The sequence below is a fragment of the Pogona vitticeps genome, chromosome 10, assembly GCF_051106095.1.
Source record: "Pogona vitticeps strain Pit_001003342236 chromosome 10, PviZW2.1, whole genome shotgun sequence".
NCBI lineage: Eukaryota > Metazoa > Chordata > Lepidosauria > Squamata > Agamidae > Pogona > Pogona vitticeps.
In genome coordinates, this window is record NC_135792.1 from 9,408,148 (window position 1) to 9,422,624 (window position 14,477).

Below are 14,477 nucleotides of genomic sequence, written 5' to 3' on the forward strand. Positions count from 1 at the left end.
GCTGATAAATTCAATGTCTATATGCTGCCTCCAGGACTGCAAAGAGCATGCCTTTTGAGTGCTGCCGGGGAAAACAAGAGCACAAGAGAGCAATCCTAGATCATGTCGGCATTTGATCTGATCCAACGCTGTTTTTAGACCTCCTTCTGTTTGATGGGTCAAGACCTTGGTCTCACAATCAGGAGTTTTCTGCTCACAAAATGACCAAGCTCATCTTAGTGGCACAACATATTTACAAAAGTAAAGAGACTTTTGAAAAAAGGGAAACAAAGAACAATGCTCCTGAACACGATGTCCAGGTGATGGTGGGAATCGTGGCCCAACATTTCTAGAAGGTAACAAGTTCTGGAGAGTGGCAGGCTTAAATAGGTCTCTTTAAGGGGAATGCATACGGCTGTTTCCCAGCTTTAGACTTTCAAGAAATGAGGGTTTGCAATTAGGCATTTGCTCAGATCAAGCTTTAAAAAGATTTAACCATGTCCCTACATCACCTGCAGCCTCAACATTTCTGCTAGAAACACTGCTCCAACGTCTCTCTAGCAGAGGGCTAGCTGAAGCAACAAGTGAAAAAGATATGGGAGGGCTCCCAAGCTGGACATGGTCTGCATTCCCAGGGCACAGAGGAAAGAAAGCATATCAGCAATGCTGACTATGAAGTCACCCTCCCCCTCACTTTTCCCACAATGCCATTCCCTTTCCCTTAATGGGACAGGACACACTGCCAGAGCCTTTTAAAGCTATAATTATAAATAATTGAGTGTGCGAGAGGAATTCAGTATGCAATGTGCAGAGTATGGGTGGGTGGAAAATGCACTAGGCTATCTAGTGCATGACCTACATGGAGGCCAGGAGGAGGGGGGGGGAATGACAGGGACAAGGAAGGGAAAGAAAGGCCAGGGAGAATCTCAGGGGCTCCAATCAGCAATTTGACCTGCTCCTTCTTGAAAACAGCCCCTCTGGTCCAATTTTTTTTTGCCAGTAGGCTGCCTCCTCCAGGTTCCCATCATGCTTCTGAATGGTAATATGCATATGCAAGATTGTGACGTGGGCTTTGAATGAGGATGTCCTCAAACCTTGCAACCCAGATAACATTCCATTCAACCCTGCTTCTTCTGGCTGCACGCTTGTGTTGTATGATTTATCCTGCTTCTCCTGGTCTCAAGGAGCAATGGAAGAAAGAATAGGCAGGCACCACAGGAAGAATAACTAATCGAGAACTGTATTCTTGAAGACTTTCATGGCCAGGATCCGATGGTTGTTGTAGGTTTTTCGGGCTGCTTGGTTGTGTCCTGGAGGTTTTTCTTCCTAACGTTTCATCAGTCTCTGTGGCCGGCATCTTCAGAGGACAGGAGTTAGAACTCTGTCTGTGTTCTAACTCCTGTCCTCTGAAGATTCTAGCCACAGAGACTGGTGAAACATCAGGAAGAAAAACCTCCAGAACACAACCAAGCAGCCCAAAAAACCTACAACAACCATCTAATCCAGAACTCTTGTTTAACATTGTGCCTGGATCTATGTGCTTAAGCCCAGCACCAGCATGTAGCTACCTGGATCTACTCCTGATCCAGTCTCTCTCTCTCTCTCTCTCTCTCTCTCTCTCTCTCTCTCTCTCTCTCACTCACTCACTCACTCACTCACTCACTCACTCACTCACTCACTCACACACACACACACACACACACACACACACACACACAGAGCCTGCTCCAGTCAGAACCAGATGGCTGAGTCCAAGCACAATCACTTTCATTTTCTGTAATGCTGCTGTGTGGTTTTCCTACCAGTAGACACTGCAGAAAATTTAAAGAGTGGATCCTGGACTCAGCCATCATCCAGTGTTGCTGCTTCCATGCCACAAAGCCTGCCAGGGCGCACTCACATAATCATGGACTTGTTGACCTAAGAGAAGGAAGCCTCTCTAGGGTATTCTGCAAAGAGGTCTGGAACTGGCTCTCTTCTAAGTTTGTGTAAGTCTGTGTGCATCTAAGAAGATGCAACACCAAGTGCACCCACCAACGTACAAGAAAGATACCTAGCACACTTGAAAATCCTCCAGCTGGCAGGAGAATCCCACAGAGAAGATGGTGGACAGGAGAGAAGCAGAACAGAAGAGGAAAAATGCACACAGCATGTGTGAAAATCCTAGACTTTCAAGGACAGCAACATTGGGGAGAACTGGAAGTGGGGACAAGAAGAGTAGGTACTAGGGAAGAAACAACAGAAAGCGGCTGAACTAATGAAGTGCTGTTAGCCTTTGCCCTTCAGTGTGCTAAGTCTTGGCACTCCCTCCCCGATCCCTCTCACAGCTTGCTTGCTTGCTTGAAATGCCATGGCTTATAGAGGCTTAGGCAGGATCTCTAATGGCAGCGACCCCATTAGGTGAACCCAGGCTAGCATTAATTTGACCACACAGACACACACTAATCAGCTGTAACCGTGGCACCCAGCTCAATTCAAATTGATTTACCGAGGCTGGAAATGGATAGAAATGTGATTAAGGGCTTTTTATTTTGCATAGGTTTCTCTATAAAATGATTTAAATCAATTGCTCGGCAGGCCCCGGCATGATTAGCGTGGCATGGCTCCCTTCTGCCTTAATAAAAGACTGCCCCAAAATGTGAAGTGCACAGGCCATCCCACCAATACCATCTTGATGCAAAGGGAGGTGACAACCATAGGCTAAAGGGTCTTTTTGGTTTTAATTTTGCAGGGGGCGGCGGGGGGGGGGGAGCTATGGGCCTACAGGGCATCAACCTTTCCATCTGCCACACACAGCACTGCAAATATTCTACTAGCCTCTGGTGAGTGTAATGCAGGAACAATATCCACCTTCTCCGCTTTTGAGACTGGGAGAACTGGGGCTCAACTTGGTCAAACAAATATCAAATTATGAGCCAGGGCTTAATTTTACCAACTGTTCAATTTCTTGAAGAAGCACAGAGGTCGGTATGGATAAGACTATACTTGAGACTCAAATTAGAGAAGAAACAGTGAAATAAGTGCCTGCTGTTGCCGTATCTGTTGCCGCACTGGAGAAGCAAGTTTGAAGCTTCGGAAAGTGGTCTACAGCCTACACTAGAAAACAAGGACCACTTGCTCTGGCAAGGAGAGTTACAAACATCTATTCCTATGCAGGGTGTGTAGACTTCGGAGTCAACATTCCTCCAGAAGACCTCTTTGGCTCCAGTGTGAAGGCTCACACTGTAAGCAAGATGGAGTCTAATATTTTTAATGCTTGACAATATAGGAGTATGGTATTCTTCTTGACTTCACACTGCGTTTTGGAGGTACAGTGTGGTGGCAGGGCCAAGGCAATGTAAGGCCCATCATAGCAGCCAGAGGATTTTGGTTAGCTACCAAGACTAACCAGAACTTGGGGGAACCCCAATTTGCATTCCATATGAGGCAAGGAAGAATTAGAGAGACAGGCAATACAGTAGAGGAGAAGAAGGGCATCAGTCCTTTTGCTAGCATTAGTCAGATGGGGGCCAAGGAAGTACATATAGCTTCAAGGGTTACTCTTAAGTTGCAAAAGAGAGTTCCTCGGAGTCTGTTTTTACATCTCCAAGCATTTCCTACTTCATGAGAACACATAGTTATGGAACTCTGCCACTGCATTCTATGCATTTGGCCCATGGATAGTTTGAACACAGCCTTGAGGAGAATCCCTCAGCCATTCTGTAATAGCTTGTTTCTTGAAACAGGGAACTACAGGCATATAGGAAGTTACCTCAGTGCGTGTTAAATCGTTAGTCCATCTAGCCCAGTACTGCCAGTTGTGACTGACAACGGCTCCCCAATTTACAGGCAAGACTTTTTCTTACCCCACTTTTTCTTACCCTGCTTGGAAACTCCAGTAGTCATCTGTGTTCTCCCCATTCAAGTACAAACCAAGCTTGGCCCTTCTTAGCTTCCAAATCAGATGAGACCAGATGTGTTTGGGATGATATATGGACAGCTGCTAAAGCACAGACATCACTATGTTGCTTACAGTCCCCATCATCCATGCCGGTGACAGAAGGAAGTATTCCTAGGTTCCGTGGTTCCACTGTGTACTCACAGCATTGGAAAGGGAATGGAACTTGGTCCTTTGTACCTATCACCTTCCCCCAGGGCAGATGGGCAGTCGAGCAAACCAACCACACCTCTATGGATTATGCTCTATTTCTGCCTCCTACACCATGCTTCCTCCCACTCTCCAGGATTCTTCTATTCCCTCCCTATTGCAGGCCATGTGGGCCAGTACTTCCACTATAAACAAGGTCAACTGCAGCAGAGTAAAGCAATGCTTAGCCAGATATAACACAGGCTCTTCCTCTGCTATTCAGAAAGAGTCAAGGAGGGTAACCCAGAGCTCCCCTTCTTCAGTCAGAGTTGATGCAGAGCTTTTCAACTGTTCATGGTATAGAAAAGATTGTTTGAAGGGCGAACCATCTGATCTCAACAAGCTGAAAGAAACATGGCTCAGTGATTCAATCCCCACTGTGCCTTGTAGGAGAAGAGCCAGCTGATACACAGGCAAGCTGCAGAGTTCCAGAGCCTCTCCAGAAAAGGGAAACAGTGAGCCATTTCTGAGCCCTCTATACCTGGAAAACCCAGGGTTCACTGGATTACTGTGAGTTGGAAAAAAATGTGACAACATATAAGAGAAAGCCTATGGATTCTCCCACCACTCCCAACAAAAGCTGCTATTCCCAAAGCCAAGCTTATTCTTTGCATGTGCAATAAGAAAGAGGAAGGGAGAGGCACACAGCAAGTGGAATAGGAACAGAAGAGTGTGCCTGACTACAATCACTGATGTGCCACATAAAGAGCAGCCTTGTGCTTTACTCTTGTGCTTATAGAATCCTTAGCAAAAATAGAAAGGCTTGACACAACCCCCATTTCATTGAGGAAAGCCATGAAAATCCACCTGAAGGGCCAGTTTTCCCACATTCACTCACACAACTCAAAGAGGGGCCCCTCCTGAGAACTTGCAGGGAATGAATGTATGCTTCAGGATCCTGTTTTCCCAGTGACTCTCTTTCTGACCTTGAGCAACGCACTGCCGTGACTGTAGGTGGCACTCTTAGCATGATGTGGTGTTGCTCCAATTCCCTACAAGCTTCCCTCTCTTCTGTGGGAGGGAAGAGAGGGAAGAAACAATACTTTGGCCGATTCATTATTCAGAGGTGCTCAAGTGAGTATAAAGGATGCAAAAGCAAATAATGACCTCATGCGGATATAAGAGTTCATGCAGATATGGATGTGAAATATAAATTATGTCTTGAAAGCCAATCAACTAAATCCCCACGTGTCACCAGTGTGTCAGTTGTTTTCTCTCTTGTTTAACCAAAGCATCCTCTTTTTGGTTAAAAGGCAATTTTACAATTGCTCTTTTCTGCGCTATCTCTCTCTCACACACATGAATCTCGGTGATCTGTGCTTCAACGTTTTAAGGATTGCAGGTCAGTACTGAGAGAAATCTTATTTAGCCTACAGCTGATCTGTGATATTTAGACAACTGAATTCAGTAACACCGAACGTTTGGTCTGCATGCATGTGTTCCCCACAGCTCAAAGGGGAATACTTCCTGTTGAAATGGAACACAGTGAGGGAAATGGAGTAGAGGGGCTGGAGAGAACAGACCATCATTTGCATCGCATACAGTGGCTGAGTATGGAGTCTCCTCTATGAGTGACTCTTGCACTCCATTTTAGATATATTTGTATTCATCTCCTGGGGGAGACGAATATGAATATTACCACTGCACGTGGCTGGGCCCTTTGGACCCACCCACCCCCAGAATTGGCCAGTCCACTTACCACTCGTGGCACAGATGTGAGATGGTAAGTCTCCCTGCTCAGCAGCACAGGGAGGCAGGGAAGCACCAGCATAGCTACTTCTGGGATTGGCGCGGCGTGAGCTATGACCCCATACACCGCGTTGCGAATGGTGAGTGGACTGCCTGGTTCTGGGGGAGAAGACTCCATACTCAGCCACTGTATGGGATGTACATGATGGTCTGTTCTCTCCAGCCCCTTCCCCCAGTGAGCTTTACTACTTCATATAGCAGAAAATCCTATTTCAAACATCCAGGTGAACCAATTTTTTTTCAGATGATTCAATATTCACCTGTTTGTCAGATTTTGCAGATGCAAAAAAAAAGTTTATTCAGCACCATTGTGCACAACGTCTCTAGATATATTCCATATTTTTCTGTTTCAGGGATGGTTTTTGGGAGTATCAAAGATGTAAAAACCCAAAATAACATATTGTGGGGGGAAAAGGTTAAAGAAAAACAAATGAGCAGAATCAGAATTTAGCTTATTAACACTGAATCTTCCATTCACATGGAATATTTTCTTCCACATGAAGGAGTCCAGATCATACAAAGACAGGCATTCAACTAGATAATATCAGGGGATAACAGACATCCGTAACTTCTGCTTGTGGAGTTCAAATTGGCATTTTAATCTTGCAGAAACCACACAGGGAAGATATGAACAAGAAGGTGACATTCCCAAACCCTCCTGGTAAATTTAAGGGATTGAAACTTGAAGTCCCCTGCACAGAAACTCAACACTCTTTAACCACTACACTCACATGCAGTTTGGAAGTTCTTGTGGGTGTAGAAAGAAGTGTCATGTAACACTCCTCCAGCAAATTGCAGATCAAGAGGCAGTGGGTTTTGAACATGTTGGTGCTCTTGCTGCAATCATCCCTAGTTACTCAAACTAAAGCTCAGCTCTAATCTGCTAAGAACACACAGCTTTAATTCCCATTGTGGGATCAACCCCTGACATGGGGCAAGAACATGAACCAAAAATCCTCCTCCCACCCAGCCCACCCTCCCTTCCTGCTAAACATGTGAAAAAGGCTGGCAGAGCCAAAAAAACCGGCACCTCTTCCATGGCAGGAGACCAAAGCCCATTACACTGAGTGCCGACGATGTGTACTGCCCGTTGTTTGTCAATTATTCAGGCAATAATTGCACTCTTATTTAAAGCCTAGCCTCGTGTCCACTGCATACTGAGCTGGCAAGCAGCACACCGATAGGTTTACACTCCAGCCGGCCAAGCCTCTGGCACTTGAGCGCACGTACTCTTTTTCCTTTCCTCGTGCACATTCCTGCCTGATCAATTAATTAAGCAAACATGTTTAGAGCGGTATGTTCTCAGGTGTGAAGCTGGAGAGGCTGCGATTGTACTCTATCTGCTTCTCTTAGCTCAGTGTCATTTAATCCCAACCTGATCTTCAGAGGCTCAGAAATGAGCAAAGAAGAAAGCTGAACGCAAGCACACCTCGGAAGGAAGACGGAGGGAGAATTTTGCCCTTGGTTCCATCCTCTTTCGGAATGAGAGGGCCCAGTTTTCCACAGAGGACATATTAACCCACTGTTACAATGACAACTGTAGCAGATACACTGGTGGTCCTGAGAGTTCTGGCCTTTTTTTTTTTTTTTTTTTTTTTTTTTTTTGGCCGTAGGGCCTCACAAGGGAACACACCAAAGAGAACAATCTTCATTATCTATTAAGCACACAGATGCCCCCTCTGCAAAGTGCCAGAACTGATGATGCCACACTGAAGATGACCTCATGCAACACTGTTGGCAAGTAAATTCTAGAACAGGCTTGTCCAACCTCTGGCCCGAGGGCCGCATGCGGCCCAGGTCAGCTCATAATGCAGCCCAGTGCAATTTTTTATTTTTAAATAAATTCCAAAGTTTTAAGTTACACTGCAAGCGCTTGTGGCCAGAATGTGGCTGGGGCATGTTACAACAGTAAAGGGGGAGGGAGGGGAGGAAGGAAGGAGTGGGAGCGGAGGGGACAGGGGGGCTGCGTGACTGCATTGCACCATCCCCATCAATAGGTGGACCCCCTCCCGGCCCCATAAAGCCGCCAGAGTCAAGCTGGCAGCCTCTGCTGTCGGAGATCGCAGCTGCCATTAAGCGCACTTGGAGTGGGGCTGCGGAGGACGGCTAGGGCTGCCCCCCCCATTGGCCCAAACCAAATGTATGTGCGGCCCAAACCAAATTTTCATCTTCTAATGTGGCCCAGGGAAGGTTGGACACCCCTGTTAGAGTCTGGGTGGACAAAATCCAGCCCACAACTTGCGTGCAAAGCTTTCTCTCCCCGCACCAATACTTCATTGACAGCTAACAGCTTCTCAGGCCTCCTCTACTGAAAAGTATTTCTTGGCCCAAAATATTATTTTTCAGCATTTTAGAGCGCCTAGAAGTAAGAGCTTTGCATTTGAGGTCTTCAGCACTCTCTACTTCCCATCTATCCCAATAAACAGTAACAAGAGCAAAAGCTCACTACACAGTCAGATGAGCTATCTCATTACTTACTGATTTTCATCTTTCTCCTCCCACATTTCCCCTTCATTTTCACTGGGGGTGTGACCCATGGTGTGTCCTTGGGGCAGAAAATTGGCTACTGGATGCTGTGAACTTGTCCAGCACTGAAGTGGATGCTTTCCCATTGATAGAGGTGACAGCTAAGACATAGCTATGTTCCTTTCTCTTAGACAGAGAGATTGGAAAGGAGAAAAAACCTATTGGGGGAAAACTCTTGCCTTTCTCTCATCAAAGATCACCTCTGCTAGCACAGAAAACAATCGAATTTTTCTCCAAAAAGAAGAAAACTAATGTTATCTTCTAATGCTAGGTTCTAATGCTTATCTTGTTGTCTGCTGTTCATGATGAAGAAACTGATGGTGAATGCAAAGGTGTTTGCACAATCAAATATTATGAATTTGTTTTAAAGGCAACAATCTTGAGTTCACATCTGCCATCCAGAAGAAAGATGAATTTCTGAGATGTTTCGGTCAAACACCCCTTTTCACCATTTTATGGTCTATAGATTTTATGGTCTATAACATGGCACAACGTACTTGGTTGTGGCTCCTTGCAAAGTGGACTTTCAGTGTCAAGTGAGTGTGTATAAAGCTGTCCAGGTTATTCCCAGTTCTCAGCATTTATATCCTGTATATCTGTGTATCTTTCTTCACATTTGCTTTACGTGATCACTTTCCAGAGAATTGTAAGAGAACAGAAGCCTAGCTATTGCCAAAGTTCATTTCCTCATCTCTTCCTCATCCCACAACTAAACATTCAAAGTCAACATTCACAAGAACAATTGATTCACTGTCCATTCTTCCAGGGGAGGTGCACTGCTGAATAACTCAGTGGTTTAGGTCTCTGGTTGTGTAGCCAGAGGTTAGAAGTTCACTTCCCTACGGGCCCTCCTTGACTGGGGCTAGACTCGATGATCCATAAGGCCCCTTCTAGCTCTGCAGTTCTAAGATTATGTAACTAGGCTCTCCAAATGTGCTTAGACAGCAACTCCACTGGCAAAACTAAACAATGCCGACAGACCTGCTGTCTAACAGGACTGGAGGGTGGCATTTCCCCTGCTCCATCCTATACATTTTAATACGCTGTTCATATCAAGTGCTGACATCTTCTCAGAAAGGTTTGTACACCTATATTTTCAATGTTTTGCTCTTGTGAGCAGACAAGGCAATTCTGCCCACTCATTCCTATTCTGTTCACATGAGAAAACCCCAAGGTATCAAAGGCCAAAGTAAGTCAACACCCACCTCACCTTATTTTAAGTTGCCCTTGCATTGCCATTCATCATCACATACCAATTACCTGGACAATGATCTCTTTTACAGCAGGCTGGCAGCAATCTAAAAAGCTCTTACAGTCTCCTTTCTCAAGATAAACAGTAAGAAAACAACAACTTCTCAGGCTGGCTGCTAAAGTCAGTCATTCTAGCTAAGGACACACACTACAACATCTTTCTCTTCCTGTAAACAGCCCTGGCTGAATCACTGATTCCTACACTTTAAGCTTGAGAATGGTACTCTTTGGAAGGGGTTTAATCATCCAAAGTCTAACCACTAACATTCCCTCTAATTTTCATTCTCACTGTGCAGGAGCCTCGCCTCATGCATGTGCGGGGGGGGGCGGCGCTTCATCTGAAATGGGAAGTAAACAAGCCAGCTGTCGGCTGCCTGTGCACAGCCCCGACGGAGCCCTGTGTGTGCAAACACACCTTAGAGGTAATGTTACTAACCACCATTAAAGAAAAAAAGGGGGCAGGAAGGAGATCTCAAAATAAGAAAGCAAACCTATTACCTCCCTTACCTAGGAGCCTCATGGTGCAGTGGTTAAACTGCTGTACTCCAGCCGAAACTCTGCTCATGGCCCAGGTTCAATCCCAAGTAGTGAGCTTGAGGTTCATTCAGCCTTCCATCATTCTAAGATAAGTACCGTATTTTTCTGTGTATAAGACTATACTTTTGTCTAAAATCTTTAGACTAAAAATTGAGGGTCATCTTATACATTGAAGTAAGCTGAGGAGAGAACAAAAACAAGTGGAGGGGAAAGCAGGGATCAAAGCAATCCTGCAGCGCTTTGACCCCTTTCCCCCTACACTTGCCCACTTAGATTTCTCAATTTTGGATTAGAAAAGTCTTATACATGGGGGCATCTTATACACGGAAAAATATGGTAAATTGAGTACCCAGCTGACAGGGAGGGGGTATGTGTACCCTGAAGCTATGATAATTCAGTTTAATTTTATTGCACTAATTATTTTATGTTTCTTTTATGCCACTGTTGTTGCTGTGAACCACCCAGAGTGACCATTGGTCAGATGGGCGGTATAGAAATTAAATATGCTGTATGCTGCTGTATAATTAAATTAGAAACTCCCCAGAGAGTGTTTTAAGTGCTATGGGGTGGTATCTAAGCACCACAGTTTTTGCTCTCTTTTTTGGCTTTAAATAAAGTCTCTAAATCATCAGTGTCCTGGACCAGTACTACTTTTCACATGATAGTCCAGTAAGGACTGTGGTGGTAAATAATATGTAAATAATCACTCATATTGTCACCAGGTGAGTAAAGTTAAAGTACTGTAGTATTTATAAATAGGGAAAACAATGGACCTTTATTTTAAAATGAGGCTGCTAATATGACCTCGTATAATTCATCCTAGTATGCACGAGCAGACAGGCTAGTGAGAATTGGTGTGAACCTATTTGCCCAGTTCTATTGGCTGAAAGCTTGGTGGAGCTGCAGAGGCTGCTTGCTGGTCCATTAGTTCTACAAGGTATGATGATGCCTGTACACCACTGGTTCTGGTCAAATGAGTGCTTCCGTGGTTTCAGTAGTGCTTCAAACACCTCAAACTCTTGTCCGACAAAAGGCAAAATAAATGAACCAAGTATTTATGCCCAATATGCATACCATGGGAAACAATGGCTCTACCACCTTCAATGTTTTTTGAAATGGGTATGGAAAATACCCCAAATTTCATCTTAAAATAATAGTCAGGCCAGTAAAAGTCAACTTAAATCTTCTCCATGAGAATTGGAAAGGCACGAGTAAGCATTTTGATTCAGCTGATCATGACTATAGATATGTATAAATATAGAAGCATAGTATTTGCATTCCTCATGTCTGAAGAAGTGGATTTTAAGCTCACACTGAAATAAATATGTTAGTGTTTAAAGTGCCATAGTATTTTGCCTTTCTATCTCTCTTTCTCTCCCCACCCCATCCAACATGGTGAGACAGACTAACATAACTTCATTAACACAGGAATGGGATTATCAAGATCTTAATTACTTGAGGTCAGAGGCCGTAACCAGGTGATAATCTGTATACCAGATGGGTATGGCTGACACAGAAATTCAAAGAGTTGTTTCTGGTGCAGAGGTCAGAGTCTGTCAAAGATCACAATTATTTTACACCCATAAGATATTACAGAAAGCTGGGTTATTAATATACATAGTGTTAAAGACTTTCAGCTCTATTTAGACCCATAGAAAGGCACTGGAACTTGTTTACGTAAGCACTTTCCACTATCTCCCTCTGTAACTCTTTTTTCTTTTTCACAATAGTCATCCATTGCCACTTTGTCTTTTACCTGTAACCTCACCTGCTCATGACTTTTACCACCATGGGGATATGCATAAATATACCGTATTTTCTGTGTATAAGATGCCCTCACTTTTCTAACCCAAAATTAAGAAATTTAAGTGGGGCTTAGTAAATGTAGGGTAAAAAGGATCAAAGTGCTGCAGGATGGCTTTGATCCCTGCTTTCTCCCTTTGTCCTAAGCCCTGCATGGCAAAAGGAGGGGAAAAGGGATCAAAGCAATTCCACGACTGCACAATCATTTTGATCCCTTTCCCCCTTATACAGCCACGGGATTGCTTTGATCCTTCCCCCTCCTTTTGCTAAACCCCATGGGACTTAGCAAGCAAAGGGGAAAGCAGGGATCAAAGTGATCCTGCAGCACTTTGATCCCTGCTTTCCTTTTGCTAAGGCTTAGCAAATGGGGGGGGGAGCAGGGATCAAAACCCTGCAGGATCACTTTGATCCCTACTTTCCCCTCCACTTGTTTTTGTTCTCTCCTCAGCTTACTTCCGGGTATAAGACGACCTTCAATTTTTACTTTAAAGATTTTAAACAAAAGTATAGTCTTATACATAGAAAAATACAGTAGTCACAGTATTTGCATTTCTTGCATCTGAAGAAGTGGATTTAGATCCATGAAAGCTCCCATGAAATTAATTGTTAATGTTTAAACTGCTACAACATTTTGCTTTTCTCTGTCCCTTTCTCTTTTTACCTCAGCAAGTAAGTTATGCAAATAAACAAATCTATGCACTGTTTTTCAGTCTTCTCTTTTGACCTTATTGGGGGCATCATCACGATCTCTTGAACTGAGCTCAAGCATGTATCATTTTATACTGGACTTCTGATGGCTCTCTTTTCAGCTGTCAAAGCCAGTCTTATTTTTAGAACCTGCTCCACATGTATCTAACTAACGGCTAGCAGATCCCGGAAGCTGCTAACATTTTTCAATATCTTCCCCTGAAACCCCTTTCAATGATTTGGGCTTCAGGCTCCAAAATTTCTCCCTAGGTAAATTTCAAAGTACTTCTGTGTACTGAACATGACTCCCACACACTCTACTTCCCAGTATATATGGAGAACCCACCAGAAGAGCACATGCTTTGCATTCATGTTCATACTCGAGCACTATCAGTTATAAGGCTGGATGAGATAGCAGGTGAAGAGCTATAAAGCACAGTGAGCCTTATTAGCCACAAAACAAACCCCAAAAATGAGTCTTGTGGTAACATCTTTGAGAGGCTACTGAAAAGGCACAAAATACGTGCAGGGTTTTGAGATGTGTAGACCTCTTCTTTATTTTTGTTAATATCTTGTCTGATGAAGAAAGATATCTCGAAAGCTTGTATATATTTTTGTACCATTTTTTGGCTGGCATAACAGAGATGAAGAACGAGACCGTTCTCAGCCGCAAACTTTGGAGTTTTGCTGCCAGTCTGAATCAACAAGCTTTCTCTAACCAGACAGCCTTCAAATGTGTTAGCCTACAGCCCTCATCATCTTCAGTCAGCATAACCAATGGCAATGGACAGACAACCTGATGGTTTGGTATATTGTGCCTTCATGGTGGAAGCAGTTACCACCATAGGGATGAAAAACAGAAAAACAGCAAAGATAACACATGCCATCTGGTAAAGGACTATCGACTTACCACCGTCCCCACCAGGACAAGGTGCCTAATGCAACAATTCAAAGCTGACTAAAGATGAAGCAAGACCCCTTTTTATGTCTTTGTCTCTTTCTCTCTCTCACACACATAGCACCAGGTTTTTCCTTCTTCACATCTCGCTGGGAGGAAAAAAGAATGCAGCAGGAGGAGGAGGAATGGGAGGAGAGGCAGAAAGGCAAAGAGCTGATCCTGACCCCATTCATTAGAACATCCGTCCCTCCCTAAGAAGGGAGGAGGGTCGAGGGAGTGACAGTCACCAAGAGGTCAATTAATTCATCAGGGAAATGCAATTTCAAGCCCAAATATATTGTCAGCAGGCCACATTAGCACTGGCACCAGGGACATGGGGTTGCACCCCTCCCGCATAAGCAGCTAAATCAAAGACATCTGGAGAGCTGGCTGAAGGCTGAGATTATTAATGCTGAAATTTAGAAGCCAAGGTCTGAGCTGTGGATCCATCAGCGCCACCAGTTACGTCCAATAAATTAGGAGAGATAAGGATTGAAGGATGGAGCATTAAAAAGGCACCATTCATTGCTGAACTGCAGCAAAGAGATTCCCTCCGTGGGGAATTTTAACCCTCTCTGCTTACAGACAAAGCAAAACCAGCAAGCCATCACCAGACTTGAGGGGACTTCTCCCTTGCCAGTTGAGCAAAAAGGACATATGATGGTGATGGTGTGTGTGTTTAAGAGCTGGGTGCAAATTCTGGTTGCTCCAGAAAACAGAAAGAATAAAATGTGTGAAAGTTTTTAGGATCTTTAGTTCTGTCAACATATTATGGCTTTCCTCCTTGTGGAGAGGGTTCTATTCTCAGATGCCCTTAGGGCTGGCTGGTGGGTTTTTTTTTTTTTTTTGGTAGCATCTTGCTTGAGATCCGAAGACCTCCAA

The 14,477-nt window shown here is 44.2% G+C and overlaps 2 protein-coding genes across 3 annotated transcripts in view; both read right to left on the bottom strand.

The window, feature by feature from the left end:
* LOC144584427 (uncharacterized) overlaps positions 1-14,477 on the bottom strand; it is a 678,013-nt gene that overhangs the window by 620,809 nt on the left and 42,727 nt on the right. The gene's annotated exons all lie outside the window — the stretch shown is intronic.
* Positions 1-14,477, bottom strand: part of GSE1 (Gse1 coiled-coil protein) — a 389,126-nt gene that overhangs the window by 160,228 nt on the left and 214,421 nt on the right. The gene's annotated exons all lie outside the window — the stretch shown is intronic.